Genomic DNA, 25,858 nt, shown 5'->3' with positions numbered 1-25,858 from the left:
TCAGATGGGCATGGCTCCTGAATATGATTACGCCTTCATATTACATGTATGCAACATTTGCACTGCAGTTTGTCAGGGCACATACATGTATGCCTGCATTGTGTGGGTCTCAGTTCATGGATGTGACATGATGCATGACTTGCCATGTTTATTTTGTGTATGCCAGACAACCATTGACGACAATGACTGATTTCAATGTTTTGTCTCTAATTTTTCTACAGTTGCTGCAGCTCATGGAGGGTATCAGGTAATATTATCCCCATATATATGGTCGCCGTAAATAATATCACCGGGAAAAGGTTGCAGCGATATTATATGGGTGACCATATATATGGGTACAGGGGCAAACAAAAAAAATTGAAAAAAAAAAATGTGGGGGTTGCGGGGGTGTCCCCCGCATATTCCATGCAATAATGTCGCCACAAAAACCGGCCATTTTTCGGCGATATTTTTGCATGGCGAGATTTTTGTGGCAACATTATTACATGGATCCCTCATGGAGAGGGCGGAGACATTGCTGTGGAGCGAAGTGGCAGGGACAAGATCACCAGATGTAAGCACACACCCCTGACCGGCCGACTTGACTCCACCTCATTAGAGGGTGAGTCGGCTGGGGGTGCATATGTTTGTCCCAGGAGGTTGTTGTGGTTGGGGGGACTCCTCAGTGGCTGTGGGCGAGGGTGCAGGGATGGGAAAGCGGTTGGCATGATCCGCGATGATGTGAAGGCTATTCGTGGTCTCTTTGCACTGGTGCATTCAGTTGCCCCCTCCTCCACTGGCTCCTCTGTGCCCCAGTCATCCTCCGGGGGGGCTTCTTTGCCGGTTCCCATCACAGCCCCCTCTACTCCTGTCCTGCCCACTCCACCCAGTCTGGTGGTCAGCACGTCCCTGCCTAAGGTGGAAGTCCCGGGAAGTACAGTGGAGGTGGTTGCTGTGCCTACCCAGGCACCTACGCAGGAACAAGCATCAGTGGGGCACTTGCAGCTAGCAAAGCAGGGCAGTGCTGTTACTGTACCTCCCCATTGTCCAACATCCAGATGGCAGGATGCATGCACAGGGGAAGGCTTGGCCAGGCAGCAACACTATGGGAGTGTGCAGGGGCACTATTCACAGGGCCATGCTACATCAGGGAGCAAGCTGCACAGTAAGTATCAGTAACTTGGCAGGATGAACACCGCCGCTTCCGGGAAATGGTGTGTGTCGTGATGGTTTTATATCTGCAGCTGATGGCGGAGAGGGAACGAACTAGGGTGACAGAGGTTACCCGGGCCAGAGCAGAGGTGGTGTAGAGGAGGGCACAGAGGCGGGTTGAGATCATGGAAGAGGCTTGCAGGGATGCAGGGGTGCAGGAGAGGAGGATGAGGGACAGCCTACAAGCCATCCAGGACAAGACAATGGGCCACCTCGAAGTGGAGGAGGAAGATTGTGACTGTCTTGGCGAACCTAATGGACGAGTATTGAGCACACTGCCCTTGTAAATAGTTACTGTGTGCTTTGGGATTTTCAGTTTCCCCTTGGACATTTCCCCCTTTCCACATTTTTGTTTTGTATAGTGTATATTTTGGTAGTACAGTTTTACGTTATTCAACACACGATTGTTGTCTCTTTGTCCAAGGGTAGTGTGTGGTTTGCTTTCATTTTGCTATGCATTTCTTCTGTGACTCTCAGGTGGGCTGTGAACATGACTGTGGTGGTGTGGCATAGGATCATCAGTCATGCAGGGGCGGGGGGGGGGTTGCCTCTCAATGCATGGACAATAACCAACACACATCAGATTCGGTACGTGTGCTTTCATGACTGTCAATCTTCATCATTGCATCTGAGTTTGCGAATATGTGGCTATACACATCATCCATCTGCTTGGGTCACAAACTTGCAGACTTCCTTCACATCGCCCAGGTCCACGTATGTTCACATTATGTTACTTACAGGGCCTTTGGTTGCTGTGCTTTATGTCCTCAGTGCCTTGATTCATTGAGTGTTGTCCCATCTGTGAAGACTTGGTGTTCTTACCACCTGGGTCATTCACCTACAGCACTTTGATGCCATTGCAATGGCACATGTGCACAATGGTACCTCACTTTACTTCACATTGTTTTGCTGTGTGACTTGTACATGGTGCTTTCACTGTGTAGCAGCTGCTGAGTTCTGCAGTACTGTTTCTGTTCCGCTGGTTGTGATATATCACAGTGTCCTGTGATGGCCTGCCTACATGGATTTGGGATCAGTGCACCCAGTTGGTGGGTATATGGGGTATATGGGTGTGCATGTGGCCAGTGTGCTTCATTTTGGTGGCAGGGCAGTTGTTTTAAGGTGAGTTGTTCAATATTGCACTGGTAGGGGGTGTGAAGTGGCAGGACAAGGCTGAGTTGGTGTCAGGGTGAGGGGGGCTGGTGGGTGGTGTCTGGACTTGAGGGGGCTTCCTGTGGTCACACAGTCCATGTGATGAGCCCTTTTGAAGGCAACTGTCTGAAGCGGCTTCCTTTGCTGATAGTTTAGTGGCCTCAACCGAGGGATTTACCCGTTCCACAACCTTATGATCCAGTTAGCATGAATCACGGCAAAAAGGGCAGATATCCAGGCCTAATAGAATCTCTGCTTTGGATTTCAAAATAGATTTGCCTGTGCGAGGAGTGGAACTTAATCGGGATCTTTTAATATGACATTGAGGTGGATCGAATAAAGAACCATCAGCATTGGTACGGTGGAATGTTGTTAGTACGGACATACCCGTTTTCAATGAAATGATACCTCTTTTCATTATGATAGTGCTGTAACTTCAGTCACGGGACACTATTCCCCAAAGATAGAGGTTATTATCAAGGAGGATTGCAAAGAGACCAGAAGTTAACTGCAAACCGCGACAAGCGCAGCAAAGCGGCTAAGCAGGACTTTCACGGGGCTTCCACGGGTGAGCGCGCACGGTGCGCGCGCCACCACTATTTTATAGTCACGCCCAGAAATGTGCAAAGCCTAAACAAAATAAGATGATAGTGTGAATATGTATGCTAATAATAGTGACTTTGCAAACACTTTGCTGTGCAAGACTTCACCTTATGGATCTTGAAGTTCCTCCTTTATTGGAATTATCAGTAGCACCGTAAATCGTATCCAACTGCAAACAGGAAAGCGAAAGTCAGCGGGTAAGCAGGACTTTCACGGGGCTTCCACGGCTGCACGCGCGCGGTGCGCACGCCACCACTATTTTATAGTCATGCCCAGAAATGTGCAAAGCCTTATGGATCTGGAAGTTCCTCCTTTATTGGAATTAGCAGTAGCACCGTAGATCGTATCCAACTGCAAACAGGAAAGCGAAAGTCAGCGGGTAAGCGGGACTTTCACGGGGCTTCCACAGGTGTATCACTAATGTTACAAAATGTAACGTGAATACAGCATTCACTTACTCATATAATACCATTGAGTCGACGATCGATTGGGGGGGCACGTGCAGTCCTTGGTGGCGTGCTAATGCCCAGTGCGCAGGTTAGCACTGCTACCACGCCCATGTCACTCATGGTCCTGACCCGACTCCAAGTCCCAACCTTCACGGTCGGCAGCACCTGGTCTGCTGCTGCTGCTGCAGGCCTGCAGCCAGCCTGCAGACAGTGTAAAAACAGCAGGACCGGTTCTATCAGTACAGGCAAGGCAGTAAATTAGTGTGGAGGTGTTAACGTAGCATTTTGCCACTCTAGCATTGCCAACATATAGACAAGAGCCCAACATTGCCTAGTGATAGCACCGGCCCTGGGTAAGATGTAAAGCAAGTAAGATAACACAGGGAGTTCATGAGCCTGTGAATGAGAGAACTAAGCGGTATAAGAGATATAACCTGCAGCTTATTCTTTATAAGGTATAAGAGGTATATGCTGCAGGTTGGAGGGTGAAATTTCTTGGGCTGACAATGAACTGCTTAACAGTAGCACTCTTCTCTTCTCTTCTCTTCTCTTCTCTTCTCTTCTCTTCTCTTCTCTTCTCTTCTCTTCTCTTCTCTTCCCTTCACCTCTCTCCTCTCCTCTCCTCTCCTCTGTTCTCCTCTCCTTTCATCTCCCCTCCTCTCCTCTCTCCTTTCCTCTCCTCCTTAGGGTCTGCATTAGAGACCTTGTAGTGATGGTTAAATTGTACTCCCAATCGGAAGAGCACGTTTTGGTTGCCTCATACACCTGGGGCTGGTCGACAATTCCGGAAATATTTTTCCAAAGAAATATAGGACTGACTCTAATATTTTTAGAAAGTTGTGTGTGGTTTTTTCAACGGGTACGGTCAAAGTTATACGGTCACAGTTTTCTCATTCATTCTCCATAGACACATTTTCTCTTGCGCTGAAGCACAAACCTTCACAAAAAGTGCCCCCTAATCTCAAAACCGCGCTTTAACAAATTTGGTCGAAATCTGTCGGGCTGTTTCTTTTGAAAGTGCTCAAAAGTAGGCAATAATGAATTTGCGATATCTGGTTTCTGTCTGTGGATGTACTTATACGCATCTGCTGACTTTTTGCAGCAATCGGATTGGGTAGTTGGGAAACATCTGACCTGATTTGGTGGGACACATATTATATTTGAAGCTGGTGCCGTTGTTGTTTTCAGACTTTTTCAGGACCTCTGACTACTTGCTGCAAAACAATTGAAGAGCGGCATAATGCATCCACCTGAGCAACCCAGGTATTACCCGTTGATTGGCTAGGACTTGGGCATGACTTAAAGCCCTGCCCCGGGCAAAAGCTACAAAGGACAATTTCGCAGGGCTGGAGGCATGGTCAATAGCAATGGCCCAGGCAAAGTAGTAATTTGCCTTATAGAACCACAATGGGGCAAAGTGACCATTGGATCTGGCCGAAAGGCATGACCCACTAGTTTCTTTGGGTGGCTTGATGGGCACTGGCTCATGGGTGAAGGATACGCTCCAGGCAAAGTGGCCATAACATGGTCCCCATGGATTCACAGTGGGGGTAAAATGCCCCTTGGGAATGGATGCAGGCCAGGCCAAAGGGTTACATTTGGTGTCTAGAGCGTATTGCCCCAGGCAATTCGACCTGCATTGTTGGGAACTGGCCTGTGACCATTGCCCATGGACTCAAATCAGAGGTAAAGTGCCACTGGAAGTGGCCGCATTTGTTAATCCATGAGAAATGGAAAGACTTATAACCTATAGGATACATAGGGCCCGATTATTGGAAAAGAGTGCAGAAATCCTGCAAGGGGCGTGAGCCGAGGACACGGCACAAGCTTGCGCGCCGAAAGAAAAATGCACCATCTGCGTATTCATGGATCCAAATGCGCATTTCCAGCCGACACACAAAGGGAATTGAGCTTTGCGAGGAACGCCCAAAACATGACCCACGTAAACCGGAAACATAGCCGGAGACCAACCTTCCGCAAAGCTTCGTGCCCACCTCTGACTAACATCCAGCACCCCAGCTACTCTGCGTGAGGTCCCACGTAAGTAATGTCTGCACTGCAGTTACTGTGCGCGAGGTCCCTTGTAAGTAACGGCTGCACTCTAGCTACCCTTCACGAGGTCCCACATAAGTAACGGCTGCACCCCAGCTACTTTGTGTGAAGTCCCACGTAAGTAACGGCTGCACACCAGCTACTCTGTTCAAGGCTCCACGTAAGTAATGGCTGCACCCCAGCTAATCTGCGCAAAGTATTAGGTAGGTAACGGCTGGGCCCCAGCTACTCTGCGTGAGGTCCCATGTAAGTAACGGCTACATCCCAGGTACTGTGCCTGAGGTCCCACATAAAGAATGTCTGCACCCGTGCAAACCGTCCCCCTGATTCCCACCGTACACAAAGTGCTGGCACATACCCCGGATGCACATCAGCCCCCTCAGGTGCAGATTTCACCCACCAGACCTTCTCACCTCGGCCACTACCCCAGGCAGCCCACACACCACCCACCATCCACCCTCATCTCCAACACTGCCCCCAGGCAGCCCCCTCAAGTCAAGACACCTCCAACCAACCCCTCCTGACTTCCGACACTACCCCAGGCAGCCCCCTGACAGTACACTACCCTTCCAACACTGCCCTCACCTATGCCACTGCCCCCAGGCACCCCCCTCAAGTTCAGACACCACTCACCAGCCCCCCTCACCTTTGACACTACCCCAGGTAGCCGCCTGACAGTACACTCCCCTTCCCACACTGCCCTCACAGCCGACACCACCCCAGGTACCACCCTCACAGTACTCCACCCTCCCCAAACCGCCATCACCTCCAACACTGCCCCCAAGCAGCCGCTCATGTCCAGACACCATGCACCAGCCCCCCCCCACCTCCAACACTACCCAAGGCAGCCCCCTGAGAGTTAACTCTGCTCCCCACACTGACCACAGCTCTAACACTACCCAGGAAGCACCCTCACAGTACTTCACACTCCCCATACCACCCTCAAATCCACCCCAGGCAGACCCCGCAAGTTCATACACCACCCACCAGCCCCCCTCACTTCCAACACTACCACAGGCAGCCCCATGACAGTACACTCCAGTCCCCACAATGCCCACACCTCGACACTGCCTCCAGACACCACCCACCAGCCGCCCTCACCTTTGACAATATCCCAGGCAGCCCCCGACAGTACACTCCCCTCCCCAGACTGCCCTCAGCTCCAACACTACCCCAGGATGGCACCCCTCACAGTACTCCTACCTTCCCACACTGCCCTCACCTCTGACACTGCCCCCAGGCATCCCCCTCAAGTCCAGACACCACCCCCCATCACCCTTCACCTCCGACAATACCTCACGCAGCCCCTTGACAGTACACTACACTCCCACATTGCCCTCAGCTCTGACAGTACCACAGGCAGCACCCTCACAGTACTCCACCTTCCCCACAGTGCCCTCAGCTCTGACACTACCCCAGGCAGCACCCTCACCATACTCATACCTCCCTACACTGCCCATCACCTTCCACACTGCCCCCAGACATCCCCCTCAAGTCCAGACACCACCCACCAGTCCCCCTCACCTCCGACACTACCCCAGGCAGCCCCCTGACAGTACACTCCCCTCCCCACACTGCCCACAGCTCTGACACTACCCCAGGCAGCCCCCTGACAGTACACTACCCTTCCAACACTGCCCTCACCTATGCCACTGCCCCCAGGCACCCCCCTCAAGTTCAGACACCACTCACCAGCCCCCCTCACCTTTGACACTACCCCAGGTAGCTGCCTGACAGTACACTCCCCTTCCCACACTGCCCTCACAGCCGACACCACCCCAGGTACCACCCTCACAGTACTCCACCCTCCCCAAACCGCCATCACCTCCAACACTGGCCCCAAGCAGCCGCTCATGGCCAGACACCATCCACCAGCCCCCCCCCACCTCCAACACTACCCAAGGCAGCCCCCTGAGAGTTAACTCTGCTCCCCACACTGACCACAGCTCTAACACTACCCAGGAAGCACCCTCACAGTACTTCACACTCCCCATACCGCCCTCAAATCTACCCAAGGGAGCCCCCGCAAGTTCATACACCACCCACCAGCCCCCCTCACTTCCAACACTACCACAGGCAGCCCCATGACAGTACACTCCCGTCCCCACACTGCCCACACCTCCGACACTGCCTCCAGACACCACCCACCAGCCGCCCTCACCTTTGACAATATCCCAGGCAGCCCCCGACAGTACTCTCCCCTCCCCAGACTGCCCTCAGCTCCAACACTACCCCAGGATGGCACCCTCACAGTACTCCTACCTTCCCACACTGCCCTCACCTCTGACACTGCCCCCAGGCATCCCCCTCAAGTCCAGACACCGCCCCCCAGCCCCCTTCACCTCCGACAATACCTCACGCAGCCCCTTGACAGTACACTACACTCCCACATTGCCCTCAGCTCTGACAGTACCACAGGCAGCACCCTCACAGTACTCCACCTTCCCCGCAGTGCCCTCAGCTCCGACACTACCCCAGGCAGCACCCTCACCGTACTCATACCTCCCTACACTGCCCTCACCTCCGACACTGCCCCCAGACATCCCCCTCAAGTCCAGACACCACTCACCAGTCCCCCTCACCTCCGACACTACCCCAGGCAGCCCCCTGACAGTACTCCACCCTCCCCACACTGCCCTCACCTCCGACACTACCCCAGACAACCCCCAGACAGAACTCCACCTCCCCACAGCACCCTCATCTCCATCACTGCCCCCAGGCAGCCCCCTCAAGTCCAGACACCACCGTCCAGCTCCCCTCACCTCCAACGCTACCTCAGGCAGCCAGCTGACAGTACACTCCTCTCCCCACACTGCCTTCAGTTTCAACACTACCCCAGGCAGTACCCTCACAGTACTCCCCACACTGCCCCCACCTCAGACATTACCCCAGGCAGCCTCCTTGACAGTACACTCTCCTCCCCACACTGCCCTCACCTCTGACACTGCCCCAGGCATGTTCCCTAAAGTCCATAAACCACCCACCAGCCCCCCTCACCTCCGTCACTACCCCAGGCATCCCCCTGACATTGCACTCCCCTCCCCACACTGCCCTCACCTCCAGAACGGCCCCCAGGCATCCCCCTCAAGTCCAGACACCCTCCACCAGCCCCCCTAACCTCCGACACTGCCTCCAGGCATCCCCCTCAAGTCCAGACACAACCCACCAGCACCACTCACCTCCGACACTACCCCAGGCAGCCCCCTGACAGTACATTCCCCTCCCCACACTGCCCTCAGCTCTAACACTACCCCAGGCAGCACCCTCACAGTACTCTGCCCTCCCCACAGCACCTGCACCTACAACACTGCCCAAGGCAGCCCCCAAGTCCAGACACCACCCACCAGCCCCCCTCACCTCCGATACTATCCCAGGTAGCCCCATGACAGTACACTGCTCTCCCCACACTGCCTTCACCTCCGACACTACCCCAGGCAGCATCCTCACAGTACTAGACCCTCCCCACACCGCCCTCAACTCCGATACTATCCTGGCAGTCTCCTGACAGTACTCCACCCTCCCCACAGTGCCCTCACCTCCAACACTGCCCCAGGCAGCCCCCTCAAGTCTAGACACCACCCACCAGCCACCCTCTCCTCCGACACTACCCCACACAGCCCCCTGACAGTACACTCCCCTACCCACACTGCCCTCACCTACAACACTGCCCCCTTCCTGAAACCACCCACCAGCCCACTCATCTCTGACACTACCCCAGGCATCACCCTGACAGTGCACTCCCCTCCCCACACTGCCCTCAGCTCCAACACTGCCCCCAGGCATCCCCCTCAAATTCAGACACCTCCCACCAGCCCCCCTCACATCAAACACTACCCCAGGTAGCTCCCTGACAGTACACTCCCCTCCCCACGCTGCACTCAGCCCCGACACTACCCAAGGCGGCACTCTCACAGTACTCCACCCTCCCCACAGCATCCGCACCTACAACACTGCCCCAGGCAGTCCCCCAAGTCCAGACACCACCCACCAGACCCTCTCACCTCTGATACTACCCCAGGTAGCCCCATGACAGTGCACTCACCTCTGACACTACCCAAGGCAGCACCCTCACAGTACTAGACCCTCCCCACACCGCCCTCACCTCCAATACTACCCCAGGCTGTCCCCTGACAGTACTCCACCCTCCCCACAGCACCTTGACCTCCAACACGGCCCCCAGTCAGCCCCCTCAAGTCCATACACCACCCACCAGCCCTCCTTACCTCTGGCAATACCTAAGGCAGCCCCCTGTCAGTACACTCTCCTCCCCACACTGTCCTCGCCTCCAACACCATTCTGGGCAGCGCCGTCACAGTACTCCACCCTCCCCTCACCACCCTCACCTCCAACACAGACCCAAGGCAGCCCCCTCAAGTCTAGACACCACCCACCAGCCCCCCTCAACTCTGCACTACCCCAGGCATCCCCCTGACAGCACACTCCCCTCCCCACACTGCTTTCAGCTCCGCCACTACCCCAGGTAGCACCCTCACAGGTGCCCTCATCTTCAACACTGCCCCCAGGCATCCCCTCTAAGTCCAGACATCACCCACCAGCCCCCACTCACCTCTGACAATACCCCAGTTCGCCCCCTGACAGTACACTCCCCTCCCACACTACCCTCAGCTCCGACACTACTCCAGGGAGTACCCTCACAGTACTCCACCCTCCCCACAGAACCTTCATCTCTGACACTACCCCAGGCTGCCACCTCAAGCCCAGACACCACCCACCAGTCCCCCTCACCTCCGACACTACCCCATGCAGCCCCCTGACAGTATACTGCCCTCACCTTCAACACCAGCCCAGGCACCACCCTCACAGTACTTCACCCTCCCCACACTGCCCTCATCTCCAACAATGCCCCCAGGCAGCCCCCTCAAGTGCAGACATCACCCACCAGCCCTCCTCACCTCTGGCACTACCCCAGGCAGCCCCCTGACAGTACACTCTCCTCCCCACACTGCCCTCACCTCTGACACTACCCCAGGCAACGCCCTCACAGTACTCAACCCTCCCCTCACCACCCTCACCTTCAACACAGAACCCAGGCAGCCCCCTCAAGTCTAGACACCACCCACCAGCCCCCCTCAACTCTGACACTACCCCAGGCATCCCCCTGACAGCACACCCCCCCCCCACACTGCCTTCAGCTCTGCCACTACCCCAGGTAGCACCCTCACAGTACTCCTACCTCCCCACACTGCCCTCATCTTCAACACTGCCCCCAGGCATCCCCTCTAAGTCCAGACATCGCCCACCAGCCCCCACCCACCTCTGACAATACCCCAGTCCGCCCCCTGACAGTACACTCCCCTCCCACACTACCCTCAGCTCTGACACTACTCCAGGCAGTACCCTCACAGTACTCCACCCTCCCCACAGAACCCTCAGCTCTGACACTACCCCAGGCTGCCCCCTCAAGTCCAGACACCACCCACCAGTCCCCTTCACCTCCGACACTACCCCATGCAGCCCCCTGACAGTATACTCCCCTCCCCACACTGCCCTCCCCTTCAACACCACCCCAGGCACCACCCTCACAGTACTTCATCCTCCCTACACTGCCCTCATATCCAACAATGCCCCCAGGCTGCCCCCTCAAGTGCAGACACCACCCACCAGCCCTCCTCACCTCTTGCACTACCCCAGGCAGCCCCCTGACAGTACACTCTCCTTCCCACACTGCCCTCACCTCTGACACTACCCCAGGCACCGCCCTCACAGTACTCCACCCTCCCCTCACCACCCTCACCTCCAACACAGACCCCAGGCTCAAGTCCAGACACCACCCACCAGCCCCCCTCAACTCTGACACTACCCCAGGCATCCCCCTGACAGCACACTCCCCTCCCCACACTGCCTTCAGCTCCCCCACTACCCCAGGTAGCACCCTCACAGTACACCTACCTCCCCACACTGCCCCCATCTTGAACACTGCCCCCAGGCATCCCCTCTAAGTCCAGACATCACCCACCAGCCTCCAACCACCTCTGACAATACCCCAGTCCGCCCCCTGACAGTACACTCCCCTCCCACACTACCCTCAGCTCCGACACTACTCCAGGCAGTACCCTCACAGTACTCCACCCTCCCCACAGAACCCTCAGCTCTGACACTACCCCAGGCTGCCCCCTCAAGTCCAGACTCCACCCACCAGTCCCCCTCACCTCCGACACTACCCCATACAGCCCCCTGACAGTATACTCCCCTCCCCACACTGCCCTCCCCTTCAACACCACCCCAGGCACCACCCTCACAGTACTTCACCCTCACCACACTGCCCTCATATCCAACAATGCCCCCAGGCAGCCCCCTCAAATGCAGACACCACCCACCAGCCCTCCTCACCTCTGACACTACCCCAGGCAGCCCCCTGATAGTACACTCTCCTCCCCACACTGCCCTCACCTCTGACACTACCCCAGGCACCGCCCTCACAGTACTCCACCCTCCCCTCACCACCCTCACATCCAACACAGACCCCAGGCTCAAGTCCAGACACCACCCACCAGTCCCCCTCAACTCTGACACTACCCCAGGCATCCCCCTGACAGTACACTCCCCTCCCCACACTGCCTTCAGCTCCGCCACTACCCCAGGTAGCACCCTCACAGTACTCCTACCTCCCCATACTGCCCTCATCTTCAACACTGCCCCCAGGCATCCCCTCTAAGTCCAGACATCACCCACCAGCCCCCACCCACCTCTGACAATACCCCAGTCCGCCCCCTGACAGTACACTCCCCTCCCACACTACCCTCAGCTCCAACACTACTCCAGGCAGTACCCTCACAGTACTCCACCCTCCCCACAGAACCCTCAGCTCTGACACTACCCCAGGCTGCCCCCTCAAGTCCAGACACCACCCATCAGTCCCCCTCACCTCCGACACTACCCCATGCAGCCCCCTGACAGTATACTCCCCTCCCCACACTGCCCTCACCTTCAACACCACCCCAGGCACCACCCTCACAGTACTTCACCCTCCCCACACTGCCCTCATCTCCAACAATGCCCCCAGGCAGCCCCCTCAAGTGCAGATACCACCCCCCAGCCCTCCTCACCTCTGACACTACCCCAGGCAGCCCCCTGACAGTACACTATCCTCCCCACACTGCCCTCACCTCTGACACTACCCCAGGCTGCCCCCTCAAGTCCATAAACCACCCACCAGCCCCCTCACCTCGGACACTACCCCAGGCAGCCCCCTGACAGAACACTCCCCTCTCCACACTGCCCACAAATCTGAAACTGCCCACAGACATCTCCCTTAAGTCCAGACACCACCCACTAACCACCCCCTCACCTCTGACACTGCACCCAGGTAGCCCCCTCAAGTCCAGACACCCTCCATCAGCCTCCCTCACCTCTGACATTGCTTCCAGGCACCCACCCAAATCCATACACCACCCAGCAACCCCCCTCACCTCCAACACTACCCCAGGTAGACCCCTGGCAGTACACTTCCCTCCCCACACTGCCCTCACCTGCGACACCACCCCAGGTACCACCCTGACAGTACTCCACCCTCCCCACAATGCCCTCACCTCTAACATTGCCCCACGGCAGCCCCCTCAAGTCCAGACATCCTCCACCAGCCCCCCTCACCTCTGACATTGCTCCATGCACCCCCCTCAAATGCAGACACTGCCCACCAGCGCCCCTCACTTCTAACACTACTGCAGGCAGCCCCATGACAGTACACTACCCTCCCCACACTGCCCACACCTCCGACACTACCCCAGGCAGCACTCTCACAGTACTCCACCCTCCCCATACCACGCTCACCTCTGACACTATCCTAGGCAGCCCTCTCAAGTTCAGACACCACCCACCAGCCCCTCTCACCTCCAATGCCACCCCAGGCAGCTCCCTCAAGTTCAGACACCACCCACCAGCCCCCCTCACCTCCAACACTACCCCAGGCAGCCCCCTGGCAGTACACTCCCCTCCCCACACTGCCTTCAGCTGTCAGACTACCCCAGGCAGCACCCTCACAGTACTCCTTCCTCTCCACACTGCCCTCACCTCTGCCACTGCCCCCAGACATCACCCTCAGGTCCAGACACCACTCACCAGCCCCCCTCACCTCCGACAATACCCCAAGCAGCCCCCTGACAGTACACTTCCCTCCCCACACTACCCTCAGCTCCGACACTACTCCAGGGAGTACACTCACAGTACTCCACCCTCCCCACAGAACCTTCATCTCTGACACTACCCCAGGCTGCCACCTCAAGCCCAGACACCACCCACCAGTCCCCCTCACCTCCGACACTACCCCATGCAGCCCCCTGACAGTATACTGCCCTCACCTTCAACACCAGCCCAGGCACCACCCTCACAGTACTTCACCCTCCCCACACTGCCCTCATCTCCAACAATGCCCCCGGGCAGCCCCCTCAAGTGCAGACATCACCCACCAGCCCTCCTCACCTCTGGCACTACCCCAGGCAGCCCCCTGACAGTACACTCTCCTCCCCACACTGCCCTCACCTCTGACACTACCCCAGGCAACGCCCTCACAGTACTCAACCCTCCCCTCACCACCCTCACCTTCAACACAGAACCCAGGCAGCCCCCTCAAGTCTAGACACCACCCACCAGCCCCCCTCAACTCTGACACTACCCCAGGCATCCCCCTGACAGCACACCCCCCCCCACACTGCCTTCAGCTCTGCCACTACCCCAGGTAGCACCCTCACAGTACTCCTACCTCCCCACACTGCCCTCATCTTCAACACTGCCCCCAGGCATCCCCTCTAAGTCCAGACATCGCCCACCAGCCCCCACCCACCTCTGACAATACCCCAGTCCGCCCCCTGACAGTACACTCCCCTCCCACACTACCCTCAGCTCTGACACTACTCCAGGCAGTACCCTCACAGTACTCCACCCTCCCCACAGAACCCTCAGCTCTGACACTACCCCAGGCTGCCCCCTCAAGTCCAGACACCACCCACCAGTCCCCCTCACCTCCGACACTACCCTATGCAGCCCCCTGACAGTATACTCCCCTCCCCACACTGCCCTCCCCTTCAACACCACCCCAGGCACCACCCTCACAGTACTTCATCCTCCCTACACTGCCCTCATATCCAACAATGCCCCCAGGCTGCCCCCTCAAGTGCAGACACCACCCACCAGCCCTCCTCACCTCTTGCACTACCCCAGGCAGCCCCCTGACAGTACACTCTCCTTCCCACACTGCCCTCACCTCTGACACTACCCCAGGCACCGCCCTCACAGTACTCCACCCTCCCCTCACCACCCTCACCTCCAACACAGACCCCAGGCTCAAGTCCAGACACCACCCACCAGCCCCCCTCAACTCTGACACTACCCCAGGCATCCCCCTGACAGCACACTCCCCTCCCCACACTGCCTTCAGCTCCGCCACTACCCCAGGTAGCACCCTCACAGTACTCCTACCTCCCCACACTGCCCTCATCTTGAACACTGCCCCCAGGCATCCCCTCTAAGTCCAGACATCACCCACCAGCCTCCAACCACCTCTGACAATACCCCAGTCCGCCCCCTGACAGTACACTCCCCTCCCACACTACCCTCAGCTCCGACACTACTCCAGGCAGTACCCTCACAGTACTCCACCCTCCCCACAGAACCCTCAGCTCTGACACTACCCCAGGCTGCCCCCTCAAGTCCAGACACCACCCACCAGTCCCCTTCACCTCCGACACTACCCCATGCAGCCCCCTGACAGTATACTCCCCTCCCCACACTGCCCTCCCCTTCAACACCACCCCAGGCACCACCCTCACAGTACTTCATCCTCCCTACACTGCCCTCATATCCAACAATGCCCCCAGGCTGCCCCCTCAAGTGCAGACACCACCCACCAGCCCTCCTCACCTCTTGCACTACCCCAGGCAGCCCCCTGACAGTACACTCTCCTTCCCACACTGCCCTCACCTCTGACACTACCCCAGGCACCGCCCTCACAGTACTGAACCCTCCCCTCACCACCCTCACCTCCAACACAGACCCCAGGCTCAAGTCCAGACACCACCCACCAGCCCCCCTCAACTCTGACACTACCCCAGGCATCCCCCTGACAGCACACTCCCCTCCCCACACTGCCTTCAGCTCCGCCACTACCCCAGGTAGCACCCTCACAGTACTCCTACCTCCCCACACTGCCCTCATCTTGAACACTGCCCCCAGGCATCCCCTCTAAGTCCAGACATCACCCACCAGCCTCCAACCACCTCTGACAATACCCCAGTCCGCCCCCTGACAGTACACTCCCCTCCCACACTACCCTCAGCTCCGACACTACTCCAGGCAGTACCCTCACAGTACTCCACCCTCCCCACAGAACCCTCAGCTCTGACACTACCCCAGGCTGCCCCCTCAAGTCCAGACTCCACCCACCAGTCCCCCTCACCTCCGACACTACCCCATGCAGCCCCCTGACAGTATACTCCCCTCCCCACACTGCCCTCCCCTTCAACACCACCCCAGGCACCACCCTCACAGTACTTCACCCTCACCACACTGCCCTCATATCCAACAATGCCCCCAGGCAGCCCCCTCAAGTGCAGACACCACCCACCAGCCCTCCTCACCTCTGACACTACCCCAGGCAGCCCCCTGATAGTACACTCTCCTCCCCACACTGCCCTCACCTCTGACACTACCCCAGGCACCGCCCTCACAGTACTCCACCCTCCCCTCACCACCCTCACATCCAACACAGACCCCAGGCTCAAGTCCAGACACCACCCACCAGTCCCCCTCAACTCTGACACTACCCCAGGCATCCCCCTGACAGTACACTCCCCTCCCCACACTGCCTTCAGCTCCGCCACTACCCCAGGTAGCACCCTCACAGTACTCCTACCTCCCCATACTGCCCTCATCTTCAACACTGCCCCCAGGCATCCCCTCTAAGTCCAGACATCACCCACCAGCCCCCACCCACCTCTGACAATACCCCAGTCCGCCCCCTGACAGTACACTCCCCTCCCACACTACCCTCAGCTCCAACACTACTCCAGGCAGTACCCTCACAGTACTCCACCCTCCCCACAGAACCCTCAGCTCTGACACTACCCCAGGCTGCCCCCTCAAGTCCAGACACCACCCATCAGTCCCCCTCACCTCCGACACTACCCCATGCAGCCCCCTGACAGTATACTCCCCTCCCCACACTGCCCTCACCTTCAACACCACCCTCACAGTACTTCACCCTCCCCACACTGCCCTCATCTCCAACAATGCCCCCAGGCAGCCCCCTCAAGTGCAGATACCACCCCCCAGCCCTCCTCACCTCTGACACTACCCCAGGCAGCCCCCTGACAGTACACTATCCTCCCCACACTGCCCTCACCTCTGACACTACCCCAGGCTGCCCCCTCAAGTCCATAAACCACCCACCAGCCCCCTCACCTCGGACACTACCCCAGGCAGCCCCCTGACAGAACACTCCCCTCTCCACACTGCCCACAAATCTGAAACTGCCCACAGACATCTCCCTTAAGTCCAGACACCACCCACTAACCACCCCCTCACCTCTGACACTGCCCCCAGGTAGCCCCCTCAAGTCCAGACACCCTCCATCAGCCTCCCTCACCTCTGACATTGCTTCCAGGCACCCCACCCAAATCCATACACCACCCAGCAACCCCCCTCACCTCCAACACTACCCCAGGTAGACCCCTGGCAGTACACTTCCCTCCCCACACTGCCCTCACCTGCGACACCACCCCAGGTACCACCCTGACAGTACTCCACCCTCCCCACAATGCCCTCACCTCTAACATTGCCCCACGGCAGCCCCCTCAAGTCCAGACATCCTTCACCAGCCCCCCTCACCTCTGACATTGCTCCATGCACCCCCCTCAAATGCAGACACTGCCCACCAGCGCCCCTCACTTCTAACACTACTGCAGGCAGCCCCATGACAGTACACTACCCTCCCCACACTGCCCACACCTCCGACACTACCCCAGGCAACGCCCTCACAGTACTCAACCCTCCCCTCACCACCCTCACCTTCAACACAGAACCCAGGCAGCCCCCTCAAGTCTAGACACCACCCACCAGCCCCCCTCAACTCTGACACTACCCCAGGCATCCCCCTGACAGCACACCCCCCCCACACTGCCTTCAGCTCTGCCACTACCCCAGGTAGCACCCTCACAGTACTCCTACCTCCCAACACTGCCCTCATCTTCAACACTGCCCCCAGGCATCCCCTCTAAGTCCAGACATCGCCCACCAGCCCCCACCCACCTCTGACAATACCCCAGTCCGCCCCCTGACAGTACACTCCCCTCCCACACTACCCTCAGCTCTGACACTACTCCAGGCAGTACCCTCACAGTACTCCACCCTCCCCACAGAACCCTCAGCTCTGACACTACCCCAGGCTGCCCCCTCAAGTCCAGACACCACCCACCAGTCCCCCTCACCTCCGACACTACCCTATGCAGCCCCCTGACAGTATACTCCCCTCCCCACACTGCCCTCCCCTTCAACACCACCCCAGGCACCACCCTCACAGTACTTCATCCTCCCTACACTGCCCTCATATCCAACAATGCCCCCAGGCTGCCCCCTCAAGTGCAGACACCACCCACCAGCCCTCCTCACCTCTTGCACTACCCCAGGCAGCCCCCTGACAGTACACTCTCCTTCCCACACTGCCCTCACCTCTGACACTACCCCAGGCACTGCCCTCACAGTACTCCACCCTCCCCTCACCACCCTCACCTCCAACACAGACCCCAGGCTCAAGTCCAGACACCACCCACCAGCCCCCCTCAACTCTGACACTACCCCAGGCATCCCCCTGACAGCACACTCCCCTCCCCACACTGCCTTCAGCTCCGCCACTACCCCAGGTAGCACCCTCACAGTACTCCTACCTCCCCACACTGCCCTCATCTTGAACACTGCCCCCAGGCATCCCCTCTAAGTCCAGACATCACCCACCAGCCTCCAACCACCTCTGACAATACCCCAGTCCGCCCCCTGACAGTACACTCCCCTCCCACCCTACCCTCAGCTCCGACACTACTCCAGGCAGTACCCTCACAGTACTCCACCCTCCCCACAGAACCCTCAGCTCTGACACTACCCCAGGCTGCCACCTCAAGTCCAGACACCACCCACCAGTCCCCTTCACCTCCGACACTACCCCATGCAGCCCCCTGACAGTATACTCCCCTCCCCACACTGCCCTCCCCTTCAACACCACCCCAGGCACCACCCTCACAGTACTTCATCCTCCCTACACTGCCCTCATATCCAACAATGCCCCCAGGCTGCCCCCTCAAGTGCAGACACCACCCACCAGCCCTCCTCACCTCTTGCACTACCCCAGGCAGCCCCCTGACAGTACACTCTCCTTCCCACACTGCCCTCACCTCTGACACTACCCCAGGCACCGCCCTCACAGTACCCAACCCTCCCCTCACCACCCTCACCTCCAACACAGACCCCAGGCTCAAGTCCAGACACCACCCACCAGCCCCCCTCAACTCTGACACTACCCCAGGCATCCCCCTGACAGCACACTCCCCTCCCCACACTGCCTTCAGCTCCGCCACTACCCCAGGTAGCACCCTCACAGTACTCCTACCTCCCCACACTGCCCTCATCTTGAACACTGCCCCCAGGCATCCCCTCTAAGTCCAGACATCACCCACCAGCCTCCAACCACCTCTGACAATACCCCAGTCCGCCCCCTGACAGTACACTCCCCTCCCACACTACCCTCAGCTCCGACACTACTCCAGGTAGTACCCTCACAGTACTCCACCCTCCCCACAGAACCCTCAGCTCTGACACTACCCCAGGCTGCCCCCTCAAGTCCAGACTCCACCCACCAGTCCCCCTCACCTCCGACACTACCCCATGCAGCCCCCTGACAGTATACTCCCCTCCCCACACTGCCCTCCCCTTCAACACCACCCCAGGCACCACCCTCACAGTACTTCACCCTCACCACACTGCCCTCATATCCAACAATGCCCCCAGGCAGCCCCCTCAAGTGCAGACACCACCCACCAGCCCTCCTCACCTCTGACACTACCCCAGGCAGCCCCCTGATAGTACACTCTCCTCCCCACACTGCCCTCACCTCTGACACTACCCCAGGCACCGCCCTCACAGTACTCCACCCTCCCCTCACCACCCTCACATCCAACACAGACCCCAGGCTCAAGTCCAGACACCACCCACCAGTCCCCCTCAACTCTGACACTACCCCAGGCATCCCCCTGACAGTACACTCCCCTCCCCACACTGCCTTCAGCTCCGCCACTACCCCAGGTAGCACCCTCACAGTACTCCTACCTCCCCATACTGCCCTCATCTTCAACACTGCCCCCAGGCATCCCCTCTAAGTCCAGACATCACCCACCAGCCCCCACCCACCTCTGACAATACCCCAGTCCGCCCCCTGACAGTACACTCCCCTCCCACACTACCCTCAGCTCCAACACTACTCCAGGCAGTACCCTCACAGTACTCCACCCTCCCCACAGAACCCTCAGCTCTGACACTACCCCAGGCTGCCCCCTCAAGTCCAGACACCACCCATCAGTCCCCCTCACCTCCGACACTACCCCATGCAGCCCCCTGACAGTATACTCCCCTCCCCACACTGCCCTCACCTTCAACACCACCCTCACAGTACTTCACCCTCCCCACACTGCCCTCATCTCCAACAATGCCCCCAGGCAGCCCCCTCAAGTGCAGATACCACCCCCCAGCCCTCCTCACCTCTGACACTACCCCAGGCAGCCCCCTGACAGTACACTATCCTCCCCACACTGCCCTCACCTCTGACACTACCCCAGGCTGCCCCCTCAAGTCCATAAACCACCCACCAGCCCCCTCACCTCGGACACTACCCCAGGCAGCCCCCTGACAGAACACTCCCCTCTCCACACAGCCCACAAATCTGAAACTGCCCACAGACATCTCCCTTAAGTCCAGACACCACCCACTAACCACCCCCTCACCTCTGACACTGCCCCCAGGTAGCCCCCTCAAGTCCAGACACCCTCCATCAGCCTCCCTCACCTCTGACATTGCTTCCAGGCACCCCACCCAAATCCATACACCACCCAGCAACCCCCCTCACCTCCAACACTACCCCAGGTAGACCCCTGGCAGTACACTTCCCTCCCCACACTGCCCTCACCTGCGACACCACCCCAGGTACCACCCTGACAGTACTCCACCCTCCCCACAATGCCCTCACCTCTAACATTGCCCCACGGCAGCCCCCTCAAGTCCAGACATCCTTCACCAGCCCCCCTCACCTCTGACATTGCTCCATGCACCCCCCTCAAATGCAGACACTGCCCACCAGCGCCCCTCACTTCTAACACTACTGCAGGCAGCCCCATGACAGTACACTACCCTCCCCACACTGCCCACACCTCCGACACTACCCCAGGCAACGCCCTCACAGTACTCAACCCTCCCCTCACCACCCTCACCTTCAACACAGAACCCAGGCAGCCCCCTCAAGTCTAGACACCACCCACCAGCCCCCCTCAACTCTGACACTACCCCAGGCATCCCCCTGACAGCACACACCCCCCACACTGCCTTCAGCTCTGCCACTACCCCAGGTAGCACCCTCACAGTACTCCTACCTCCCCACACTGCCCTCATCTTCAACACTGCCCCCAGGCATCCCCTCTAAGTCCAGACATCGCCCACCAGCCCCCACCCACCTCTGACAATACCCCAGTCCGCCCCCTGACAGTACACTCCCCTCCCACACTACCCTCAGCTCTGACACTACTCCAGGCAGTACCCTCACAGTACTCCACCCTCCCCACAGAACCCTCAGCTCTGACACTACCCCAGGCTGCCCCCTCAAGTCCATACACCACCCACCAGTCCCCCTCACCTCCGACACTACCCTATGCAGCCCCCTGACAGTATACTCCCCTCCCCACACTGCCCTCCCCTTCAACACCACCCCAGGCACCACCCTCACAGTACTTCATCCTCCCTACACTGCCCTCATATCCAACAATGCCCCCAGGCTGCCCCCTCAAGTGCAGACACCACCCACCAGCCCTCCTCACCTCTTGCACTACCCCAGGCAGCCCCCTGACAGTACACTCTCCTTCCCACACTGCCCTCACCTCTGACACTACCCCAGGCACCGCCCTCACAGTACTCCACCCTCCCCTCACCACCCTCACCTCCAACACAGACCCCAGGCTCAAGTCCAGACACCACCCACCAGCCCCCCTCAACTCTGACACTACCCCAGGCATCCCCCTGACAGCACACTCCCCTCCCCACACTGCCTTCAGCTCCGCCACTACCCCAGGTAGCACCCTCACAGTACTCCTACCTCCCCACACTGCCCTCATCTTGAACACTGCCCCCAGGCATCCCCTCTAAGTCCAGACATCACCCACCAGCCTCCAACCACCTCTGACAATACCCCAGTCCGCCCCCTGACAGTACACTCCCCTCCCACACTACCCTCAGCTCCGACACTACTCCAGGCAGTACCCTCACAGTACTCCACCCTCCCCACAGAACCCTCCCTCCCCACAGAACCCTCAGCTCTGACACTACCCCAGGCTGCCCCCTCAAGTCCAGACACCACCCACCAGTCCCCTTCACCTCCGACACTACCCCATGCAGCCCCCTGACAGTATACTCCCCTCCCCACACTGCCCTCCCCTTCAACACCACCCCAGGCACCACCCTCACAGTACTTCATCCTCCCTACACTGCCCTCATATCCAACAATGCCCCCAGGCTGCCCCCTCAAGTGCAGACACCACCCACCAGCCCTCCTCACCTCTTGCACTACCCCAGGCAGCCCCCTGACAGTACACTCTCCTTCCCACACTGCCCTCACCTCTGACACTACCCCAGGCACCGCCCTCACAGTACTCAACCCTCCCCTCACCACCCTCACCTCCAACACAGACCCCAGGCTCAAGTCCAGACACCACCCACCAGCCCCCCTCAACTCTGACACTAGCCCAGGCATCCCCCTGACAGCACACTCCCCTCCCCACACTGCCTTCAGCTCCGCCACTACCCCAGGTAGCACCCTCACAGTACTCCTACCTCCCCACACTGCCCTCATCTTGAACACTGCCCCCAGGCATCCCCTCTAAGTCCAGACATCACCCACCAGCCTCCAACCACCTCTGACAATACCCCAGTCCGCCCCCTGACAGTACACTCCCCTCCCACACTACCCTCAGCTCCGACACTACTCCAGGCAGTACCCTCACAGTACTCCACCCTCCCCACAGAACCCTCAGCTCTGACACTACCCCAGGCTGCCCCCTCAAGTCCAGACTCCACCCACCAGTCCCCCTCACCTCCGACACTACCCCATGCAGCCCCCTGACAGTATACTCCCCTCCCCACACTGCCCTCCCCTTCAACACCACCCCAGGCACCACCCTCACAGTACTTCACCCTCACCACACTGCCCTCATATCCAACAATGCCCCCAGGCAGCCCCCTCAAGTGCAGACACCACCCACCAGCCCTCCTCACCTCTGACACTACCCCAGGCAGCCCCCTGATAGTACACTCTCCTCCCCACACTGCCCTCACCTCTGACACTACCCCAGGCACCGCCCTCACAGTACTCCACCCTCCCCTCACCACCCTCACATCCAACACAGACCCCAGGCTCAAGTCCAGACACCACCCACCAGTCCCCCTCAACTCTGACACTACCCCAGGCATCCCCCTGACAGTACACTCCCCTCCCCACACTGCCTTCAGCTCCGCCACTACCCCAGGTAGCACCCTCACAGTACTCCTACCTCCCCATACTGCCCTCATCTTCAACCCTGCCCCCAGGCATCCCCTCTAAGTCCAGACATCACCCACCAGCCCCCACCCACCTCTGACAATACCCCAGTCCGCCCCCTGACAGTACACTCCTCTCCCACACTACCCTCAGCTCCAACACTACTCCAGGCAGTACCCTCACAGTACTCCACCCTCCCCACAGAACCCTCAGCTCTGACACTACCCCAGGCTGCCCCCTCAAGTCCAGACACCACCCATCAGTCCCCCTCACCTCCGACACTACCCCATGCAGCCCCCTGACAGTATACTCCCCTCCCCACACTGCCCTCACCTTCAACACCACCCTCACAGTACTTCACCCTCCCCACACTGCCCTCATCTCCAACAATGCCCCCAGGCAGCCCCCTCAAGTGCAGATACCACCCCCCAGCCCTCCTCACCTCTGACACTACCCCAGGCAGCCCCCTGACAGTACACTATCCTCCCCACACTGCCCTCACCTCTGACACTACCCCAGGCTGCCCCCTCAAGTCCATAAACCACCCACCAGCCCCCTCACCTCGGACACTACCCCAGGCAGCCCCCTGACAGAACACTCCCCTCTCCACACAGCCCACAAATCTGAAACTGCCCACAGACATCTCCCTTAAGTCCAGACACCACCCACTAACCACCCCCTCACCTCTGACACTGCCCCCAGGTAGCCCCCTCAAGTCCAGACACCCTCCATCAGCCTCCCTCACCTCTGACATTGCTTCCAGGCACCCCACCCAAATCCATACACCACCCAGCAACCCCCCTCACCTCCAACACTACCCCAGGTAGACCCCTGGCAGTACACTTCCCTCCCCACACTGCCCTCACCTGCGACACCACCCCAGGTACCACCCTGACAGTACTCCACCCTCCCCACAATGCCCTCACCTCTAACATTGCCCCACGGCAGCCCCCTCAAGTCCAGACATCCTTCACCAGCCCCCCTCACCTCTGACATTGCTCCATGCACCCCCCTCAAATGCAGACACTGCCCACCAGCGCCCCTCACTTCTAACACTACTGCAGGCAGCCCCATGACAGTACACTACCCTCCCCACACTGCCCACACCTCCGACACTACCCCAGGCAACGCCCTCACAGTACTCAACCCTCCCCTCACCACCCTCACCTTCAACACAGAACCCAGGCAGCCCCCTCAAGTCTAGACACCACCCACCAGCCCCCCTCAACTCTGACACTACCCCAGGCATCCCCCTGACAGCACACACCCCCCACACTGCCTTCAGCTCTGCCACTACCCCAGGTAGCACCCTCACAGTACTCCTACCTCCCCACACTGCCCTCATCTTCAACACTGCCCCCAGGCATCCCCTCTAAGTCCAGACATCGCCCACCAGCCCCCACCCACCTCTGACAATACCCCAGTCCGCCCCCTGACAGTACACTCCCCTCCCACACTACCCTCAGCTCTGACACTACTCCAGGCAGTACCCTCACAGTACTCCACCCTCCCCACAGAACCCTCAGCTCTGACACTACCCCAGGCTGCCCCCTCAAGTCCATACACCACCCACCAGTCCCCCTCACCTCCGACACTACCCTATGCAGCCCCCTGACAGTATACTCCCCTCCCCACACTGCCCTCCCCTTCAACACCACCCCAGGCACCACCCTCACAGTACTTCATCCTCCCTACACTGCCCTCATATCCAACAATGCCCCCAGGCTGCCCCCTCAAGTGCAGACACCACCCACCAGCCCTCCTCACCTCTTGCACTACCCCAGGCAGCCCCCTGACAGTACACTCTCCTTCCCACACTGCCCTCACCTCTGACACTACCCCAGGCACCGCCCTCACAGTACTCCACCCTCCCCTCACCACCCTCACCTCCAACACAGACCCCAGGCTCAAGTCCAGACACCACCCACCAGCCCCCCTCAACTCTGACACTACCCCAGGCATCCCCCTGACAGCACACTCCCCTCCCCACACTGCCTTCAGCTCCGCCACTACCCCAGGTAGCACCCTCACAGTACTCCTACCTCCCCACACTGCCCTCATCTTGAACACTGCCCCCAGGCATCCCCTCTAAGTCCAGACATCACCCACCAGCCTCCAACCACCTCTGACAATACCCCAGTCCGCCCCCTGACAGTACACTCCCCTCCCACACTACCCTCAGCTCCGACACTACTCCAGGCAGTACCCTCACAGTACTCCACCCTCCCCACAGAACCCTCCCTCCCCACAGAACCCTCAGCTCTGACACTACCCCAGGCTGCCCCCTCAAGTCCAGACACCACCCACCAGTCCCCTTCACCTCCGACACTACCCCATGCAGCCCCCTGACAGTATACTCCCCTCCCCACACTGCCCTCCCCTTCAACACCACCCCAGGCACCACCCTCACAGTACTTCATCCTCCCTACACTGCCCTCATATCCAACAATGCCCCCAGGCTGCCCCCTCAAGTGCAGACACCACCCACCAGCCCTCCTCACCTCTTGCACTACCCCAGGCAGCCCCCTGACAGTACACTCTCCTTCCCACACTGCCCTCACCTCTGACACTACCCCAGGCACCGCCCTCACAGTACTCAACCCTCCCCTCACCACCC

Source organism: Ambystoma mexicanum, chromosome 3p, assembly GCF_040938575.1.
Source record: "Ambystoma mexicanum isolate Mex_15411 chromosome 3p, UKY_AmexF1_1, whole genome shotgun sequence".
NCBI classification, from domain to species: Eukaryota; Metazoa; Chordata; class Amphibia; order Caudata; family Ambystomatidae; genus Ambystoma; species Ambystoma mexicanum.
The sequence above is the reverse complement of the archived record's forward strand: the minus strand, read 5'-3'. Positions refer to the sequence as shown.